At 44.2% G+C, this 20,859-nt stretch overlaps 2 long non-coding RNA genes across 5 annotated transcripts in view; one reads left to right on the forward strand and one right to left on the reverse strand.

Annotated features, from left to right (window-relative positions):
* The window catches only part of LOC115075402, a 112,952-nt gene extending 107,839 nt beyond the window's left edge, over positions 1 to 5,113 (reverse strand). For both annotated transcript variants that reach the window (XR_003852484.1, XR_003852485.1), the window contains exon 1: positions 5,012 to 5,113. This is a non-coding gene — a long non-coding RNA (uncharacterized LOC115075402). The remainder of the gene's footprint in view (positions 1 to 5,011) is intronic.
* Positions 1 to 20,859, forward strand: part of LOC115075403 — a 563,078-nt gene that overhangs the window by 154,066 nt on the left and 388,153 nt on the right. The window lies entirely within an intron of this gene.

Below are 20,859 nucleotides of genomic sequence, written 5' to 3' on the forward strand. Positions count from 1 at the left end.
TGCGTACATGTGCGCCTGCACGCCAGTATCAAAGTTACCATCAATATTTGTTATCCAATTCCTAGCAATACTCTCAGTGAGGCAAATATTCAAAGGGTTTTTCCAGATAACTTTTTGAGTTAGCTGAGGAAAAGCCAAAATTTAAATAATTACACCCCTGACGCCATCTCACTGAAAAGATGCATGTTGTGCATACAACACATTCAAAAACAAAAGTCACAGAAGAATTTGGGGGTTAGGAGTGTGTGAAGATAAAATGTTTCATTTTGTTTTTAAAAACACTGAAACAAAATGTTTTATTCATAAAACAAATGCACACCACTAATATTTGTCAGTCTCTTACTTATGAATGCAACTCTCAATAAAAACATTTCCTGTATTCCCTGAAATTCAAAGACATAGGAAAAAAAAAAAAAAGATTTGAGCTGGTCCAAATCCCTTTCTGCAGAATGAGACATAAATGTTGTGGGATGGAGCACACATGGAATATATGACTTTTTACAGAATAATGGCTTCTGAACAGCTCAAGTAGGAGCGTTGCACTTGACTGGATAGAATGGCGGGCTTTACACGGGTGGGAAGAACACACCCAAGGAGTTATACAATGTCTTCAATGCATATAAAGCAAAACAGCCTTTGTTATCCTATGTACAAAATGTAGAGGACAATTCTCAAAATGGATCTTAACTGCCCAACCATGGGATTACGCAGCTACATCTCTTACGTGAAAATTGTCCTGCCTAGAGCAACCCCATCTAGCTGGATTTATCCACTCTAAACGTAGGTCTTGCCAGGGGAGAAAACTCTGTGCATCTATTGAATACTTCAGTAGACGCGTGTAGCTTTCCCTGTCTGTCTAAGCAGGTATAGCAGGGACAAAGCGTGGTGGTGTTTTCATAGCAGAGTGCTTGCTTCGAAAGTACCATCGCCCTTTGGCGCAAGCTGGCTTAAAGGGACATTTTAAAAGCCCGGAAAGGGGCAAAATTGGGAGACGCTCGCACAAGTCAGGATCACGTGCAGCCACCAAATTTCAAAAGCCGCCCAGATGCACCCAAGTCTCCTGCTGTGTGCACATCTTACTTGTGTAAATACACAGGCACCCAGGCCCACTGTCGCCTAACTTTACTTCTGCTTTTTAGGAGGTGTAACTTAAAAAAATAAAGAAATTAGAGAGTCTGGAAAATGGGGGCAGTGCAGGGTATCAAACCAGAGGGGTTTGGAGGAAGTAGCTCTTAACTGGGTAAACTGGAAGATGAACTGGTGAAACTGACATTGGCGTGGACATGCGCCCATTATAAAATACCCTTACGTGTTAGAATTGGGATTTGCACACCTAGGCCCGTGCCCACTTAAAATTGGGTGCATATGTGCGCGGCCAGACTATTTTGTAACGTGCGTGTCTGTATGTGTGTGTGAGAATGGGTGCCTGCCTGGAGGTCTGTCTCTCAGTGTGTGTGTGTGAGAATGGGTGCCTGCCTGGGGGTCTGTTTCTGTGTGTGTGAGAATGGATGCCTGCCAGGGGTCTGTCTGTATGTGTGTGTGAGAATGGGTGCCTGCCTGGGGGTCTGTCTCTGTGTGTGTGTGTGTGTGTGTGTGTGTGTGTGTGTGTGTGTGTGTGTGAGAATGGGTGCCTGCCTGGGGGTCTGTCTCTGTGTGTGTGAGAATGGGTGCCTGCCTGGGGGTCTGTCTCTGTGTGGGTGAGAATGGGTGCATGTGGGGGGTCTGTCTATATGTGTGTGTGAGAATGGGTGCCTGTGGGGAGTCTGTCTATATGTGTGTGTGAGAATGGGTGCCTGCCTGGGGGTCTGTCTCTGTGAGAATGGGTGCCTGCGGGAGTGGGGGGGTGTCTGTATGTGTGTGTGAGAATGGGTGCCTTCCTGGGGGTCTGTCTGTATGTGTGCGTGTGAGAATGGGTGCCTGCCTGGGGGTCTGTCTGTATGTGTGCGTGTGAGAATGGGTGCCTGCCGGGGGTCTGTCTGTATGTGTGTGTGAGAATGGGTGCCTGCCTGGGGGTCTATCTATATGTGTGTGTGAGAATGGGTGTCTGCCTGGGGTCTGTGTGTGTGTGTGTGAGAATGGGTGCCTGCCTGGGGGTCTGTGTGTGTGTGTGTGAGAATGGGTGCCTGCCTGGGGGTCTTTGTGTGTGTGTGAGAATGGGTGCCTGCGGGGGTCTGTCTGTATGTGTGTGTGAGAATGGGTGCCTGCCTGGGGGTCTGTCTGTATGTGTGTGTGTGTGTGTGAATGGATGCCTGCCTAGGGGTCTGTCTGTATGTGTGTGTGAGAATGGGTGCCTGCCTGGGGGTCTGTATGTGTGTGTGTGAGAATGGGTGCCTGCGGGGGGTCTGTCTCTGTGTGTGTGTGTGAGAATGGGTGCCTGCGGGGGGTCTGTCTCTGTGTGTGTGTGTGTGTGAGAATGGGTGCCTGCCTGGGGGTCTGTATGTGTGTGTGTGTGAGAATGGGTGCCTGCCTAGGGGTCTGTCTGTATGTGTGTGTGAGAATGGGTGCCTGCGGGGGGTCTGTCTCTGTGTGTGTGTGTGAGAATGGGTGCCTGCCTGGGGTCTGTGTGGGTGAGATACTGTGTGTGTATGAGGGAATCTGGGGGAGTAAGCTTTTGGGTGCATGGGGGCGGGGGACGACTTAGAGCCTGTGTATGAGAGTGTGTGTGGGTATGTATGCCGCAATGTTTGTCCGTGAGGCGCGAAATACACTTCCACCTGCATTGTGACACTTCTTCTCCTTACCACGACTCTCACTAGTACCTCTAATTGCTTTAATGTTACGGTCTCCGGTTTATCTTTACTCATCCTTTTTTTGGGTTATCACTGAACTTCACAGTCGGCAAAGGGGTAGAAGAGATTTCTGCCTCATTTAAAGCCATCATTTTCGCCCTGTTCCTTTCCTCACTGTGGGGCGTACAAGGGGTGCGTCCTTCTCTGCGCTGAGATTCCTCTAGGAGGAGTGGCACCGCTCACAAAATTCACAAATGGGCTTAATTCAGGGCCAGATTCATTTCCTGCCCATGGGAAAACGCTTAGTGGATCAGGCACTCAGTCTGAAACAGCACTTTTGTTTGCTCAGTGATTTAAATTCCTGCAATTTCTAGCAGGGAATAAAACTCCACACGAAAAAACAAACAAACAAAAAAAAAAAAAAAAACCAACCTGTAGACACAAACGCTTTCGCTCTAAACACCGTGGGACTGCTGTCCCATTCTTCAATGTAATTTTTTTTTTTTGCCTTCAAGTTACAGGAAATTAAATCATTTAGCAAGGGATGTCTGGCCAAACTGTGCTACTATCCTGACTTGCAGGTTTTGTATTCCCCTCTGCTCTAAACCTCGACCCACCCCACCCAAATAAATTAGGCCATATAGGCCGTGCCGTGAAAATAGGGAACTGGACACCAGCAACATTTCACATTCACTTCAGATCTTTTCAACCAACAGATTAAAACCTTAAATGAAACGATTGGCCAAGCTCAACTTTATTTTCCTGCAGGTGGCGAGCGGGCAGGTGCCCTCTGAAGTCTGCCGAAAACAATCGAAAATGTATTGTACGCTTAATGGCCGATCTCACGGCAGAAACAAAGGAATCTCTGTGCCGATTCCCCCGGTCCTGTCCCCCCCCCCCGAGGAGCTCCCCCGTATTAAAGGGGGTGGGGGTGGAAACAAAGGGATGTCTGTATTCCTACTCCAGCTTCGAGCACCTATCAAAACATTGTGTGGGCGAGCATTTGAGTGGCTCAGGCCCTTCCCGAGTTCCCTCAAGCGGCTCTTCCCGGTGGCTTTAACACACAGGACAGTTTCACCGTAGGACTCTCAAGCACCGTTCCCAGTCGTGCATTGTCACTGAGCACAGCAGCGCGAAGGGTGCAACGGGGAGGAGGGGGTGCGTGTCGTCCATCAGCTTTAATACGCAGTGCTGGTATTTAGCACCGTTATTAATGAGGCATGCTACGACTGCGGCACCAAAAAAAAACCCCAAAAAACCAAATAGGATTACGTAATCAGCACAATGTACTCGTGCCCTCTTCCACTTTACTACTGTAGGTTAGTAGTTACCCTGCCTGCTTTTAGTAAGGAGTCCCCCCCTAGTGCTAGTTTAAAAAGTTATCACGTTGTCTCTTTTGTTCCGCGAGGCCAGGAACCTAAGCTTGTCTATCTAGCACTTTTCCAGATGTATCTGAGCAAGTCCAGCCAAACATGGCTCTCAGAAGTCGCTCCCTGTTCTACTAAGCAGCTGCTGCTAGTGCAATGCAGCTGTGCAATAAAGCCTGCTTATGACTCTGTCAGAATGTGTCATCCCTACAGGAGCACAAGGGATTGTAGTAATAGCAACGAACCTGGCCACACAAATATCTTTACAAAATTGGCTATTCAACTAGGGTTGCCTAAAAGGCTCCAGATTTCCAGGTCTCGAGGATCCAGTCCTGGCTTTCCCTCCTGGAGAGAGGCTGTGTGCACATCCTGCTCCTGCAGCAGAGATTTAAAAAAAACAAAACACCTTTGTTTTCAGATATTTTCATTTCCTTAGCCTTCTAGTTTTGATATATTTTAGTTCAGTTTGTGTTGAGGCATCAGTCCTCACTTTTATTTAGAGTTTATTTCAATCATTTAGCCTTTTGATTTGTTTGTATACAGGGAGCTGCCTTCCCCTGTATATTAACTGCAGCCTCTCTTCCATTCCCCTAATCACTATACACATACACACACACACTTTTCTTTATTTTAGGGTGAAGTTTTAGTTAGGCAGGGACAGTTTTTAAGGGATTTAGTTTTAGGGTGAGTTTTGTTTTAAGCAGGGTTAATTTCAAGGCACATTTCCTTTCTTATTTGCTTTACAGTTTTAAGTTCTCTTGTGCTCTTTCCTTCAGACTCCCATTGGAGCTGAAGGGAGAGCTTTATTTCATTTGTTTTGTTTGATTTAGTTATTTAATTTCAACCCTTCCCCCAATAATTGCCTTTTTTGATTTTATTTTAGTTTTATAACTTAAAAGAACAGCAAGCTCTTACCTTTTTTTTTATTTTCTTTCTTTAATCACTGAGGCTCTGGGACGGGAGGGCTCAGCCCGGCCACAAACTCTGAAGCCCTGCTGAGCTCTAATCAGACACCTGCTGCAGGCCTTCCCGGAGCAGCCAAGGAGCCTGCTTTTCTAAGGACCTTTCATTTCCAGTTTTTTTGTACTTCTTACTCCCCTGTGCATTCTCTCTTTAATTTTGCCCAGTTAAAACTTCACTGTCATTTCACTTATTTTTGCACATTTAATTTAAATAAACAAAATATTAGAAAAAAAAAAAGTCACCTCCTTTTTAATTTCAGTAGAGGCTGCTTCAATCCCAGTCCCCATTGCCTATACCTCAATAGAAAGATCAGCCTGTACAATGGGGAGGAAGCAGCCTCAAGCAGGCCCTAAGAAAGCTAGGGGGGGAAAAAGGTGTCATCTGGAAGTCAATACCAAAGAAGAACATCTGTGACTTCTCTGGCTGGCTGGCTGGCACCCCAAAAGCTGCAGCCCTTCAAAATGCAGCATTTAACCCATCTCTGCTGCTGCTGGGCGCAATACTCCTGTCCCGTCACTGTTATCTGCTGGGGCAGAGACCCCTTGTTTGGGGGACCCTTTAACGCCAGCCACGGAAAACGCCATTCCTACTCCCAGCTCCATCCACCACTGAGGCAGCCTCTCTGGCCGACAGTACCCTTCCTTCCACCTCAGAGGTGGCTGCGTCGCCGGCCAGAGAGACAAGTGGTGTCCCTGCTGCTGCGGATATTATTATAACACCTCGGGCAGCAAGAGGGCACAATAAAGACAAAGCTCAGAACCCAAGTTCCTCCCCCCCCAGTCATTGCTTCCACTTCTGCTGCAGTCTAACTGCCACATACAAGATCCTATGCGGCTGTGGTATCAGGGGCAGCAGCTGGTGGCTCTGCTGGGAGGGATGTAGGATGAGCACAACAGCCAGGGTCAGGCAGTAGAGCCCCATACCCAATACGTCACCTACCCCTTCCACAGGCTAACCCGGAGGCATGGGGTAAGGTATCCAGCAATGGGAGGGGAGCTATCAAGGACCATGTCATGGTGGGTCCTACAGCCATTGTGGGGGCTGGCAGGATGTACAGAAAAATAGTATTTTTCCTCAGTACGGTGGCCTCCACATAATATGGCAATTGTAAAGGGCATAGTGGATTACAATGTGGTGACTGTGACAGTAGGGTCAGAGTCAGCCGAGCACCAAGTGGGCTATTGGCATTTTAACAACTCCTTACTGGGAGAATTTTGGGATGACTGGCATGGCTATGATGCAGACTTCCCCTCACTGAGTCACTGGTGAGATGTGGGGAAGGTCCATCTCAAGATCCTCTGTCAGGAGTTATGCCGGTGCTAGAAGGAGGTGTGATGCTGGAATTGAACATCTAGAGGGGGAAGTGCTCGATCTTCAGAAGTGCCTGCCTGTGCTTGGGGATCAAGGTCTGTAGAGCCTGTACATTGAGAAGCAGCGCACCCTCAGGACCTAGTTGAGCATTGGAACCAGGGGGATTATATCAGGTCATGCATCCAAATCCTTTGGGAAATGGATAGTAGTTCACGCTTCTTCCTTGGGTTGGAGAAGAGAAGGGGAACCAAGAAGCAGATAGCATGCCTGCTGTCTGCAGACGGGTGTCTCCTTAAAGATCCGGAGAGTATTCGATCCAGAGCTAGAGAATTCTATTCAATGCTCTTCTCTCCAGATCCCACTGACCCAGATGCCTGCAGAGTTTTATGGGAGGGGCTTCCTACGGTCAGTCAGGATGACAGGGAGCGGCTGGATGCATGTTTTGGTCTTGCCAAGCTCTCTGAAGCCCTAGGTCTGATGCCCTACCATAAGTCTCCGGATATTGATGAGCTGACCTTGGAGTTCTGTATATAAAATAAAAAGAGTACATTAGTGAAATTGGTAAATGAAGTTACTATTCTAGTTCCATTGCCATCATGAAAGAGGTTGTAGCCCTGTATAGGGCAAGAGCCTAAGCGATTGAGCACGCAGTCTGATACCAATTTCTGAGGGTGAAAAACAAACGGATGAAATGTTAAGACATAATTAATCCTCACATATTGTGTATGTTTGATTGTATTGAGTGAGGACAGTAGCCCTTCAATTCTGTTACTATCTTCGCCAGATGTGCAACATACAATATGACTGGCAGCTTTTTTGTACTCATCTGAGAATGAAAAGAGAGAGGGGCTATTTACTCCCCAGAGAGAGTAACTTTTCACCTCAAAATATCTCTTAAGGGAAGGGTTCATTTTTTTGGGATGGGGAAGGGATGAGAAGATGTGCTCCTGAAAAACGAGTTTAACCAAACCGATTTTCATTCTTTGCAGGTTGCAATCCCTTCTATAAACCCAACATAAGAATTTTCCAGAGATGTTGGTGTGCATGAACGTTTGAGACACATAGGTCAAGCTACACATTCAAATTCTCCTTTTAGTTTTGCTGTTGTAGAATCCCCAGCAATTACAGTGGGGTGGAGAGGTCCGGAGACTTTTCCAGCTACGGTGATCTGAAGGAGCAATTCTGCATGGTCAGGGTGTGCATGGGAAAACCTTCAAATATTATTTTTGCATTTTTTTTCTTCCATTTCATTTTGTTGATGGATTTTAAGAACATGCTAAATCATTTTGGTGTGTTATAAATGCCAAAACAGAACAAAATCAGCATGTGCTAATCGGATTGGAAATGACATGAAACAACAAACTTTGTTGGTGTGTGTTTTCAGTGTCTCTGTAAACGACTGTACATCGGTAGTGGTTAGATAGATGTGCTATACGCTGCCAAGTCCAGGTTAGGGTAATGACCTGATGAGACTTGACCCGGTAATCCTGATCAGGATTTGTTGGTGCTTTCTGATCGTTCGCTTCCGAGAGATTCAAGTTCCATAAACCCATGCACACACACACACACACACACAGGCCTGCTATGGAAAAGAAATATGCAGGAACGCAAAGCAACTGCACGGATGGTTAGCCGCATATGTTAATAAATGTGCTTAATTCGGTCTCATGCACTGTTCCCTCTAAGCTGTGCGCGTGTGCATGCACACGGGTCGTGAATCCTGCGCACATGCAAAACATGGCATGCATATAAAATGGCATGATCGCATAGACAGATCTTTACTATAAAATTAAGCTTAACTACAAAAAATGACATTGAAATTTGATATTTTCTATTTATTTAATACAAATATGCTGAAATAATGCAGAATTATTTTCAGTAAAATAATTACTTAAATAACACTTTAAAAAATCCCAATATTATTTGCATTAAACTTAGGCACTCTTGGCTCATAGTGCACAAATTCTAACAAAGTTTATAAAATGTTGCACATAAGAACATTTGGCTCACATGGCCTGTCAAAAATTATAGGGAGCATTGGTCTCAAGACTCAGTCCTGATCTCTGAAGCAGACTGGGACACAATAACTACCAAAGGGCCACCTGATGAGAGCCAAATGGAAGCGATTAAGAAAAGTAGAGAAAAGAATAATATATTTCCTATCTGACTCATAATGAGAAAGCTAACTAGCAAGCTGTAGGTGGAGGCAGGTTGTTTTTTTTTTCCTTTAAATTTCCAGTAGGCTAATTTCACTTGTTGCTATTATCACGAAGGGACAGAAAACGAAGAACATGGTTCTTTTAGAAAGCAGTCTGCAGTGACCCATGATAGTGGCATGATGCACAACAAACCTCAGCAACTCGCCCACAGCAGCAGATGGCCGCCAATGGTGGTTTAGCAAACCAGCTGGACAGAAACGCACCCTTGGCTTGATCGCTGGAAGTCTAATGAATACCAGGGAAGAATGGAAACAAAGAACTTAATGATGGAAGAAGAGCAGTGCTCTTCAAATTTAAACCAGTCCCTAAACGTGCTTAAGTGAATTTAAAAGTGGACAATGAACTAATAATATATAAATGTTTCTTATTGAAAAGCAGTGTGAAGTAGTTTGTTGGAATATAAAAAACAAAAACATTGGCATTGCACTGTTTATTTCACATATAAGCTTTAACTAACATGGGAGCTATTATTGTACATGTATAAATATTTACTTGATATCAATTGATTTAATATTGTGATAAAATACAGTAAACATAAGTGGTAATATGCACATAAGCCTGATTTGAAAATTCAAAGGTGTCAGCGGTGCGCATGTTTATACATAAAAGCAGAAAGTGGGCGAAAAAACAATCGTTATAATCTTTCAGTGGATACCAAGATATATACAGTATATATATGGGGAAAATGTCCAGTGAAAGTCATCAAACATATCTCAAAAATGTAGGTACTAATATGACACTCATATTGAATTTCAATCTTATATTTTGAACAAGTGTAAAAATGTGCTCTCACATAGGCCAATATCTCTGTTCTCAGAACCAGATGCTGGGCTAAATTATTTAATCAGCACATGAAAAAGAGACACTTGAAAATTGTTTAGAAATGTGCATGAAGAAACAGCAAAGCCCAGAGCGCTTTTCCTTACGAGCATTCCAAATAATTGTGAAGAAGAAACCCCCGGAAAAAAAAAAAATCCTTGGGGGTACTTAAATCACATGATCCTCCATCTGAGCAATTTTTCATCAAGTGCATCCACTGCATGCTCCAGACGTTTCATTCACAAAGACAGCTTGTCTGTGCCACTTGCACTGCCTCTCCTGTATGGTTCGTGTTTTGCCTCAACAGCTTCTAAAAGGAGGCTTAATATAACCACGGGGAACCACTAATACCATCACACCAAGAGAAGACATTTATTTTATAACACATCTTTATTAAATTTTCAGCCATAAACACTGTCAAATCACAACTGTAATTATTCCCCACTCCCACCCCCCTTAACCATTTCACTAATTGGAGCGCACACCTTACTTATCAATAACTAGAAGGTATCCGCTTGTGTCCCGGTTATCAATGTACAGCATATATTTTACTGGAAGGGAAGAAGGAAGAGCCTAGAAAAAAAATGTAATATTGTCAAGCAAACCCCTTCAAGTTCCATTCCCCAAGCAGGTGCAAGTAGACTTAGTCGCATATTTTAAACAATGTACATATGTATGCAAATCTTTTCCCCACTCCGACTCTGTCCCTGTAATGTCTACCATGAGTCTGCACAAAATTGAGTTTCATGTCTCCTTTTATCCACATAACACCTCGACCGTGGATTTTCAAAAGGTCATTTCAAGAGCATAAATGTTTCTGAAGACCTACACTCTGAGAATAATGTGGTGGGGGGGGGGGGGGGGTCGAGGGGGGCGAACGGCAGTCCTCTGGGTTCTTGGTCTCCCCTGCAGCCTTCACCTTGATCCTACTGTCACCGTCACTGCTCATCTGGCAGCTCACACTGACTAATCGGTGCCTTGAGGTTAGCTAGCCATGTCGACATCGTGGAGCTGCAGGGTCCTCACAGCCCTGGCAGAGGGCGGCAGCAGGTGAGAGGAGCACTCTGAAGCTCTCCACAGACAGTCGCCACCACTATGTTTCCAGTAAACCCTTTCCATAGCTCTCTCTCTCTATTCAATTACAAATAAAATACATTTGGGTCTATCAAAACTATTATGCAAATCTTTGGTCAAGGGTGGTACAGACTAGAGATGTGAATAGGAACCGGAATCGGTTCGGGTTCCGATTCACATGTGGGTTTTTTTTTCATCGGGCCCGATCGCGGTTTTGTTTATCGGCTGTTCTGTTGGCCCCTGAAAATCTAGACTGAGAGAACCATTTTCCACTAACAGTTTCTCATAGGCGAGAAGAATTTTCTTGATTTCAGTGCTAATTGATTTCTCTTGACAATCCATGCCTTGGATATTATAGCAGTAGCTCAGCTTTTTTTTTTTTTTAATGAAAGGATCCGGGCAGGAAGGACCAGACAGCATCGTGATCTGAGCCAGAAAAACAAACCTAGCTTAATAAAAAGCGAGGCTGACATTTTTGTGGGTAACACTGAATACACAGCATTATTTCTGCAGACTGTTGACTCCAGATGTAGTTTTCCCCTTATGCTTCCTTGAAGTGTATAAGTGAATCCAATGCATTCATCTTATTATTGTAATTAAAAAAAAACCACTGTGTATCTAACAACCATATAGACAGGCCTGACCATATCATTGTTGTCTTGGAACTGAATTCTGTGTACAAAATATTATAGCTCCAGTTGCAGTGTCCCCAGTGGGTCCATTCAATGGCTCTGTGTCTGTTAGGTCCCTGAACACATCAGAATAGCACTGGCAGCACCTGATAATATCACGCTACAGATGTGATGGACTTAGAACTGCAGAAAGCGAATATAAAGCACAATGGCTTTTCTGAAGCCTTGACATGAAAGATTTCCCAGACTAATGTGGTATAGCGATGGTAAACAGTGGCTTACCTGGTTTTGCTTTGTTTGTTCTTTGTTTGGTTGGCATTTGGGCAGGTCTGAGAGCTATTAGCCGCCTAACAGTACTATTCGCCAGCAGTTTCACTGAAAATCTTTACTATCTTAAAGTCAACGTGGGCTGAGCCAGAGGCAAACTCAGACGATAACGGAGGAGTATGAAATCAAAAGGATGAATTTTGTAGATGTCTTCAACTCAAAGATGAGCAAAAAATTCATTGTGAAGCTAAGCTGAGTGGATTTCTTCCTGGTTCACCTGCCGCAAACATTCTGTAGGATTGCAGCAAATCATGGAAGACAACATTGGCCGGAACTTGTTTCTCTGACGTGCGTAATTTGTACAAAAATTTGGTGCGGGCTGTAGGAATTTTTCGTGGATCCGCAGTGGAATTTTTTTTCACAGTGCCAAATGTTTTGACAATTGCCACACATTTGTGCCTCTGGATTTGGTCAATAAAGTTGCAGTTCATGCATTTCATAGAGCCTGCATGCAAGCATGCATTTATTCATGAACCAAAATTTTAAGTTTGCAAATCCTTAGCTTCATCATGCCCTGGGTTTAGCATCATCACTGAGCGACACCACATAAGATCAGGCCTCTCTTCTAAAAGATTTCTGTCCCTTTCTGCAACTAAAGGGAGTAATCTTTTAAAATGGGCTCCCAAGGATGAGAAAACTGACAGCCTGAGCAAAATAGCATAACTCGCTGTTATAATATAACGGCTGGATGAGAATGCTCTTGCTTATAAAAATACCCAACTTGCAATTTCTAGACACTGGGACGAAGCTTTAAAAGATTGAGTGAATGAGATCCTTTTTTTTTTTTTTTTTTTAGCCCATTTCTTCACTCTGCGGCCAAATTTCTCCCATTTAAATCTCATTTCCTATTATTCTTACTTAACAGAAGCAATAAACTGCCACACAAGAGAGAAAGAGGATGGGTCAGACGCATGGAACAAAAGACAAGACTAGCAAGTGAGGAAAAAAAAAACCGAGGAAAAGTGCACCTCTAGCCGGGCCACTCTTTATAGAATGATAATAATCTTTAAGCATTATGAACCAATGCAACTGTTGATTACCTCATTCAATCAGTAATGCTTCGGAATCTCGTCGTGACACAAAGAGCAGCCTAATCTGAAAGGATACCCATTTCACGATGCATTAGCCTGGCACTAGGAGGTTAACGTTCAGGCTGCCCAGACATTGGAAAGGCGGAGGAAATAATAGTGCAGGTTCTCAGAGTTCTCAAGGGTCGATTCACTCTTTTTGGACTCTGTAGGATGAATATATGAAGACATGGAGGAGTTGCTGAATAACAACGGCTGTGGAAGGGCCCACTCAGGAGGCAAAAAGAAAATATTTGGCATGGCACCAAAGTTGGTGCCACCATAGATGCTTCACCCACAGACTGGGTTAATTACCTACATACTAACACTGTGTTTTCTTTTTTTTGGCTCTCTCCCCTGTGCCCTCCCGCCCAGAGCTTTCAACTCTGAATATGTTTGCTCCTGTCCAGGACAAGAGTATTTGCAAAAGCTCTCTTGTTGCAGCCATGGAGGATAACTTTCAAACAATTACACCTGGCAGCATATACAGGAACATATGGCTGCACATAGATCTATGCTAGTATTTTATGGCCCACTAGAATCAGATTCGCTCATGTTATAAATATAATTAGGTTTATGCCGGCACTCACGCACGTATGTAGGCTTACGTGCAAATACATGAAATGCATCCAAACCGCGTATATCAATGCACTGAATGCGCGCATGTTACCCACCCTTTTAAAAAAATGAGGTGAATTTTAGGATGGGTGGTATGGGTGGAGTATGGGTGGTATGGGTGGAGTATGGGTATGGGTGGAATATGCGCGGGGCCTGGGCATTCCGGGGCGGGGCTGAGAGATATGTGTGCAAATACTTATGCGCCTTGGCACACACTTAAGTTTAGTGCCGCCTAAGTTTACTTCTGCTATGCATATAAGCACACAAGTTACACAATGGCCACGTCTCTGGGCGTGCACCAATGCACGTTGCACCAGTGGGCACCCGCGCACTGGTTTGAAAGTTACTGTCCCTATGGCATTTATTTTACGCATGAAAATAAAGTAGCACTGACATGCATTTTAAAACATACGCAGATGAGTGAAATGATCAGTTTAACCATTTCGTCTCCAGGTCATTGATACCCTTCTAGGTCTTCATTCTGAATATCCCTTAGTTCATCCAGACCACCCATCCAGTCAGTGCACACAATAAACACATTTAGTATCACTTATGCCAGATCATTAGCAGCTGTAAAAATACACGAGTAAGTTGAAAAAATGTACATGCATGTCTTTTAAAATAGCAATGCACATGTAACTGGGAGCCCCACCCAGCGATACCCCTAGATCACCCCTTTTGTACGTGCATGTATGTGCATGCAAAAGTGAAAATTCATGGGTATGTTGGACTTTTATAAAATATGGACTACAGGAGCAGAGGCTGCTTACGCATGTACAGTATCTGCTATTTTTTACATGCTTACAATTGAATTTTAAGGCCTGCCTGTGGGGGGCGCACCATGGACGTGACCGTTTTGTAAGACACGCGCACGTTATAAAATCAGCTGTACGGGTGTACATGTGCGCTCGATTTTATACAGATCCGCGCATGTGCACAAATGCCACGTCTGCCACCTAAGGGGGAGGAATTTTTATAAAGGGTGCGCGACCAAAGCTACTTACCCTTTCCCCAGTTCGTTCCCAGTTAACCCAGTGTAGGGAAAGGATTTCCTACTCCCCCCCCCCTGGTTTTAAAGGCTCTCTCCTCCCCTGTTAGACCCGATCCTTAAAACCCTGTTGTTTAGCCATGAGTTTTCTATTTTTTGACTTACATGCCAGCAATAGAAGGAGTAAAGTTATGTAGCGGGGATCCCCGGCGTGTGCTTCTGGTCTTCCCCTGATATGCCCACACCCTGCCCAGACCACGCCCACCCTACGCCCCTTTTCTGAACTTTTTTATTTGTGTGCCTATCCGGGCACCTCTTAAAATCCATGCAGCAAGCACCGGCCTGGGGCAGACGTGTGTCTCCCGGCCTTGGCGCTCATAGGGCTTTTAAAATCCACCAGTTAATGTTTTGAAAATTCTCCTGTTACAGTTCAGATTACACTCGGGGACAGTAACTTTCAAAGGGGGCACGCGGGCTCACGTCGACGCATGTGCGTTGGCGCGCGCACAAGGACGCCGGTATTTTATATCATACACGCAAACACAAGCGTAGGTTATAGCCTGGCGCGTATTTGTGCCACAACCCATGCACATCTGGGTATGAGCCGCGCAAGAGGAGGAATTTTATAACTGGAGTGCGTCCATGCCATGACCAGTTTCACCAGTTTATTCACCAGTTCACCCAGTGTAGAGCTAGTCCTCCTAATCCCCCTAGTTTTATAGCATCTGCTCCCTCCACTTACCCCCACACCCTTTAAACCCCTCAGGGACAGATGTGTTTTAAAAATAAAAACGTACAAGTTATTGCAGCACTGGACCTGGGCACCCGCACACATATCACTTGGCCCCGCCCTGGAATGCTCATGCTCCTCCCAAACCACACCCACAGCACCTCTCTTTTTGAATTGGAGTGAGATAATCGTGCTCCACGAGATGTACGTGCATGTAGCGGCTTTTTAAAATCCCCTGGGGCATGTACACATCTCCCCCCAATTTTGCCACATGCCAGACTTTTAAACTTCGCCTCTATGGGAGCCAATTTTGTCACTTTTATTTTCTTTCATTGTGGTGGTCGAAGCAACGAACCGAGCTGAAACAAGTTGTGAGACTTTACTGTTATCACTTATCATGAGAGAGAAAGGGGAGAAAAACCTTCTTTTGCTTACAGAAAATCCAATGGCTGCAGGATTTATGGCACTTTTTAAGAGTAAGCACCACTTTATCTGTAGTACATCACTGCACTTGTGTCTTTAGCTGTGATTTGCCAGATGCTGATTAGTACTTAACCAGCTTATCAGTCACTTACATTGAGACCTTCTCTTTCAATGTAACCTCCTCTCCACATCTCCTTTCACTTACATGCCAATACCTCTACCCACACCATACTCATGCAAATTTACTCTTGCACTTACTCCGTCCAACTCTTTCAAGCCACTGGTTCTTATCAACAGTCAGTTTTATGGAGAATCCATTTAGTTCATCCACCTTCTTTCAAGTTGCTTTTCAAAAGTCTGTGTTTTTTCCGATACCTGGCTCAACAGGCTGTGCTCACTTATTAGCTTGCTCTAAGTCGTCTTCCTCTCTTGGAATAGCACAAAGTTCAAATGGCAGTCTTTTTAGCAGCCCTCAGATTCTTGCCACAGCAACACTGTGACCCAGTTCTGTTCTGGCTGAAAGGGGTGAATAAGAACAGGAAACGTAAGATCCTGTTCTCAGATCAACTTCTGTACATTTTATTCCGAAGCATTATGAGGCTGATAGTCAAAAAATAAAGCTGAGAGGTCCACATTCAGCTCAGCAAGTTAGCTGGATAAACTTTATCCATCTAATTTAGCCGGGATATTCAGTAGCTGGGCCAATGAATAGACCCCGGCTTTCAGAGTTAGCTGGATAAGTTATCCAGCTAACTCAACTCTTCCACAATCCACCCGTTCCCTCACCCCTGACCTATCTAGTTATTGGTGCCCAGTGACTGCAGCCAGTTATTCAGTGCCACCACTTAGCCAGATGTCTGATTTATCCCTCTAAGTCCATTCTGAATATCGGGCTCAAGGTCCTAATTTAGGGACCTAATTTAGATGCTTAATTTCAACTATAATTTAGGAGTCTAAAGACCTGAGTTTCATAAGAATTTACACACCTACAACTGGGTTTTACATGTGTAAATGTACTTTACCTATGCAAGTTGGCTTTTGAAAATTGCTACAATATATATTCCATTGAATTGGCCATAGGATTTACATGCGTAAAGGCACTTAATGAGGGTAGATGGCTTTTGGAATGCCCTCTCACAAGAAGGCAAGAAGAGTAATGGAATTCAAAAGGGCGTAGGATAAGCACAGAGGATCCCTATTGGCTAAAGATGGAAGTTAAGAAAAGGGGTAACCTGTGTTAACTGAGGAGCATCACTTACTACCCTAAAAAAACCCCTTGCTGAGCAGACTTGATGAACCACTTACGTCTTTTTCTGATGCTATGTACTCTGTTATTATTTTACTTCGGATTATCTAAGGGACCTATTTACTAACGTTTTCTGCCGTTTTGTACCTATGGGAAAAATGCTTAAGGCCTAATTTTAAAGGTCTATGCGCACCTATACCGGGAGATTCACACGTATTTTCAAACATCCACGACCGCCTGCTCATCTCCCAGTATGTGCCGAAGAATGGGTTTAGGAAAAAGGGGCGGGGTGTGGGCGGGGCCGGGACAGCGCGCGCTGGGAGCCGAGGGCCCGCACAAGTTACTGCTGCTCCAGAGGGCAGGTGAGTAATACAACAAGAAAGAGAAGGGCAGTTAGCGGGGGTTTTAGGAGGCAGGGCGGGTAAGGGAAAAGGGAGGCAGGTTTAGCTAGGGGGTTCAGGAAGCTCCCTCCCAGCCCGCGCCAATAAATGTGCTTTAAAAGATGGCTGACGCGCACGAAAGTTGCCGGCGCTTAAGAAACCTTGCGTCGGCGCAAATGTGAGCCTTTGGCATTTATCCAATGTGAAAATACCGTTCCTGTTAATTAAAGCACGAATTGGAAGCCCCTGAAGCAGACATCCGAAATGTGATATCATGTCGGGCGTGATGATTCCTTACCTGGGGAAATATTTTCTTTTTATAAGCATTAAAAAAAATATATTAAAAATTGGTTTTGCTTCAAAGAACCTGTTCTCTCTGGACGGATGATTATTTATGACCCTTAGCAGTGAAAATACTGAATAAAGATTATGTTCAGCATAATCCGATGGCCCAAATTCATTAAATTTAAAGGTTTCTCTATTTAAGATTTCACTGCATGATTATATGATATTTAATAGATTTTGCTTGCAACGTTTTCTTTTGAATAATTGGCTTCGTTTGCACTTTTTGGACTTTTTTCCTTTTTTGATTGGCATTTTGTTAATCCCTCTAATCGGCCAATCTGTATCACAGTTTAAGCAGAGCCACCCAGGGGCAGATTCAAGGCGGATTTCTGCAGGCCGGTGCATCCCCAAGGAAGGCGCTCAAAATTTCCTCAGATTTCCTGGGGAAATTCTGACAAAATCTGAGGAAATTCCCCCAAATCCCATCTAGCTTGCACCAGGCTAAAATGCACTCTTGAATGCTTTCCGAATTTCCTCCATGCGTCCCAGAGGCATACGTACACAGCTAGAGTTTTTCGAAGTGCTCTAATTACAAAGTGGATCGGGACCTGTTTTTTGAATTCCATTTCAGTGGCACACATCATGTAAGTCTGAGCATTATCAGTCTCACCTGTGTAAAGGTGATTTAAAGAGGACTTGAAACAGTTAAAGTTAATAACACGGTTAGCAGTGTCTTGTTTGTATTGCATGCGTTCTCTGTGCTGTGACCTGCAGGCACACACCTGGTATCGGCCGGGTCGGGTTACTACCAAGCTCCTTGGCCTGAGGGTCAGGACCTGGCTGATGATAAGCTTCTAGCCCTCTATTTAGCACAGCAATCACACAAAGAAACAAAAGAATATTAGCTGTCAGTCAGTCATTTCTCCTGCTTTAATTATCTTCCTAGGAAAACCTGTTTGGTTCAGACATGGATGCATTGAAACTATGTTAAGGAATTTATTAATTATGATTGAGGCTCGAGCTGGTTTTGAAAGCTATTTTTTGCTCAACTTAAAATGCATTTTTTGCTATTTTTAATTATGATATTAGATCAAGATCAGACAGCTCCGGATCTTATCTCGTTCCTAGACTTCGCTCATTTGAATGTAAAAGAGAAACTCAGTGGTTATTTTTCATTATCTTTTCTGGTAGAACCTTTGTTGTTGCTACTTGCCTTCCCTGGATTTTAATGGGCCCTACCTCAATCCAACATCTGATACCTAACCGTGTGGTGTACAAGCTGACAGAAATGTAACTACAACACAGTATACAGGAAATTAACTCAGTAACCCAAGAGAAGGGGAAGGAGACATGTAAGGCGTGGAAGACAACTTATCTTCAAAATAACTTTGCCTATTTTTTTGAACTGAGGCTGTCTCTTTTTTTTTTTTTTGGCGGGGCGGCACAATTTTGTAGGCAGTTTTAATGCACATATTTCATGAGACTACCTGTGTTTGTTTCTCGGTGAAAATTAGTATAGGCGCGCACATCAAAAACCACCGTGTACTTTGCACCTGGCACCTGCAGATAATGCGGGTGGCAAAGAGATTTGAAAAATGGTGGCCATGGTTTTGGAATTTAAATGTATGGGCACAGTTGCCGTCATCAACCTAAGCATGCATGCTAAGGAAGCCACACATACAGGAAATTCTCAGGCTTAAGACAAAATTGGTTCCTGAAAATGATTTCTTAAGTCGAAGCATTGTAAGTCAAAAACGTAAGAACGATGCTATAAATGGCTCCACCACCAGGGCCCAATGCGCTCTTTTCACCAGAATAACCCAGAATTTTGTAATATATAGTGCTGCAAAAAGAAAAGACACATTTTTAAGTGTTATTTATTTATTTTTTTGTCTGGAGAGGGGTGCCTACAGGACAATGCACGTATGTCACTTTGCCAGGCCTCATTGCCATCAGCACACCCATGTGTGCCTATTGGGAGCTGCTCAGGCATCTTAAACTCAAAACAATCTGCATAATAGGTGTCGATTTAGAAAAGTTGTAGCTCTGAATCATTAAAATTTGAAATGCCTTCAGTCGAGGACTTCCTGTTCTCAAGCTCATTTTTGAAGAGGGTAATTTTCAATCAGACCAGTTTCCAAGGTAAATATTTGAAAAAATTGCTCTCCTAGAGGGTAAATTTTAAATTGTGCATGGTGGGCTAAAGTCTTTTATGCACAGATTTTACCCTGAATTTTCAAAGTGAATTTATGCAGTTAAGTTTACTATGAAAATTCATAAGTAAGTGGTCAGCTACATGTACAGATTCGCCCAGACAAAGTTACACCTACCCTTTGGAGGATGTGATTTGTGCAGGTTAAATTATGTGCATATTTTTAAAATAAAAAAGTATGGGGTAGATTTTAAAAGGGTTACATGCATAAGTTATGCGCGTAACCCTTTCAAAATCCCCCTGCGCGCGCCGAGCCTATTTTGCGTAGGCTCGGTGGCGCGCGCAAGTCCCGGGATGCGCCAAAGTTCCGGGGCTTTGCTAGGGGGCGTGTCGGGGGGGGGCGGCGTGACGTTCGGGGCATTCCGGGGGGCGTGTCGCCGGCCTGGGGGCGTTTCGGGGGCATGGCCGAGGCCTCCGAAATCGCTCCCGGGCTGGGGAATCGCGCAGCGGCGGCTGATCGGTGCGCACGAGTTACGCCTGACTGGAGCAGGCGTAACTTTCATGATAAAGGAAGGGGGGTGTAGATAGGGCTGGGGGGGTACGTAGGGGAAGGGAGGGGAAGGTGGGGGGAGGCCGGAGGGAACGGGCAACACGCACAGGTCTCGACGTGCGCAAGGTGCACAAATGTGCACCCCTTTGCACGCGCCGACTCTGGATTTTATAAGATAAGCAAGGCTACGCGCGTATCTTATAAAATCTGGCGTACTTTTGTTTGCGCGGGCGTACATTTATAAAATCTACCCCTATGAGTCTAACTTTCAAAACTTTCCACAGAACTATATTTGTGCATTTAATTGGATGTGCAGAGATGAATGTTAGTATTTTTTATGAGCTGTGTGTCCGGAGCTCAATAGGTTATAAAATACCACGTATTTCTGCTCTAAAATTGAGTCTTTATGTTTCAGTCCATGCATATATATCCATCCAATGCAAGAATAGGCATGCTTTCTCCACTCACTTAAAAATCGTGTACGCGTATATTATATGTATACACATAATTGTGGCACTGCATGAATTAACAGAAAGAATTACATATGGAGGCAGGTATTTTATAAAGTGTAGTCCCAATATTCAGTACTACTTAACCAGATAAGTAGCGACTTAAATTTGGCTATGTTCAGTGGCCACCATTTAGTCAGATAAGTGACTTATCTGGCTAAGTAGTTAGCTGGATATGTAGCAAGCAGACAGTGGGTGGATCAGGGTGGAGCTACTTATCTGTTTAACTAAGCTGGATAAGTAGTGATATTTGTACTTATCCGGGTAAGTTAACCAGATAAGTTAGACCTGCCATAAAGCAGGTCTAACAGCCAGATATAACTTTATTTGCGTCCCTGCTTGGGATCACCATTCACCGATACCTCTTCCAGTTCACTCAATCCTTCTTCTCCAGGTCACCTACACCCTCTAACGCTTCACCCTTGAACCCCCACCAGTTCACGCAGGCCTCCCACCTAAAAGCTATAGAT

This window comes from Rhinatrema bivittatum, chromosome 13, assembly GCF_901001135.1.
Source record: "Rhinatrema bivittatum chromosome 13, aRhiBiv1.1, whole genome shotgun sequence".
NCBI lineage: Eukaryota > Metazoa > Chordata > Amphibia > Gymnophiona > Rhinatrematidae > Rhinatrema > Rhinatrema bivittatum.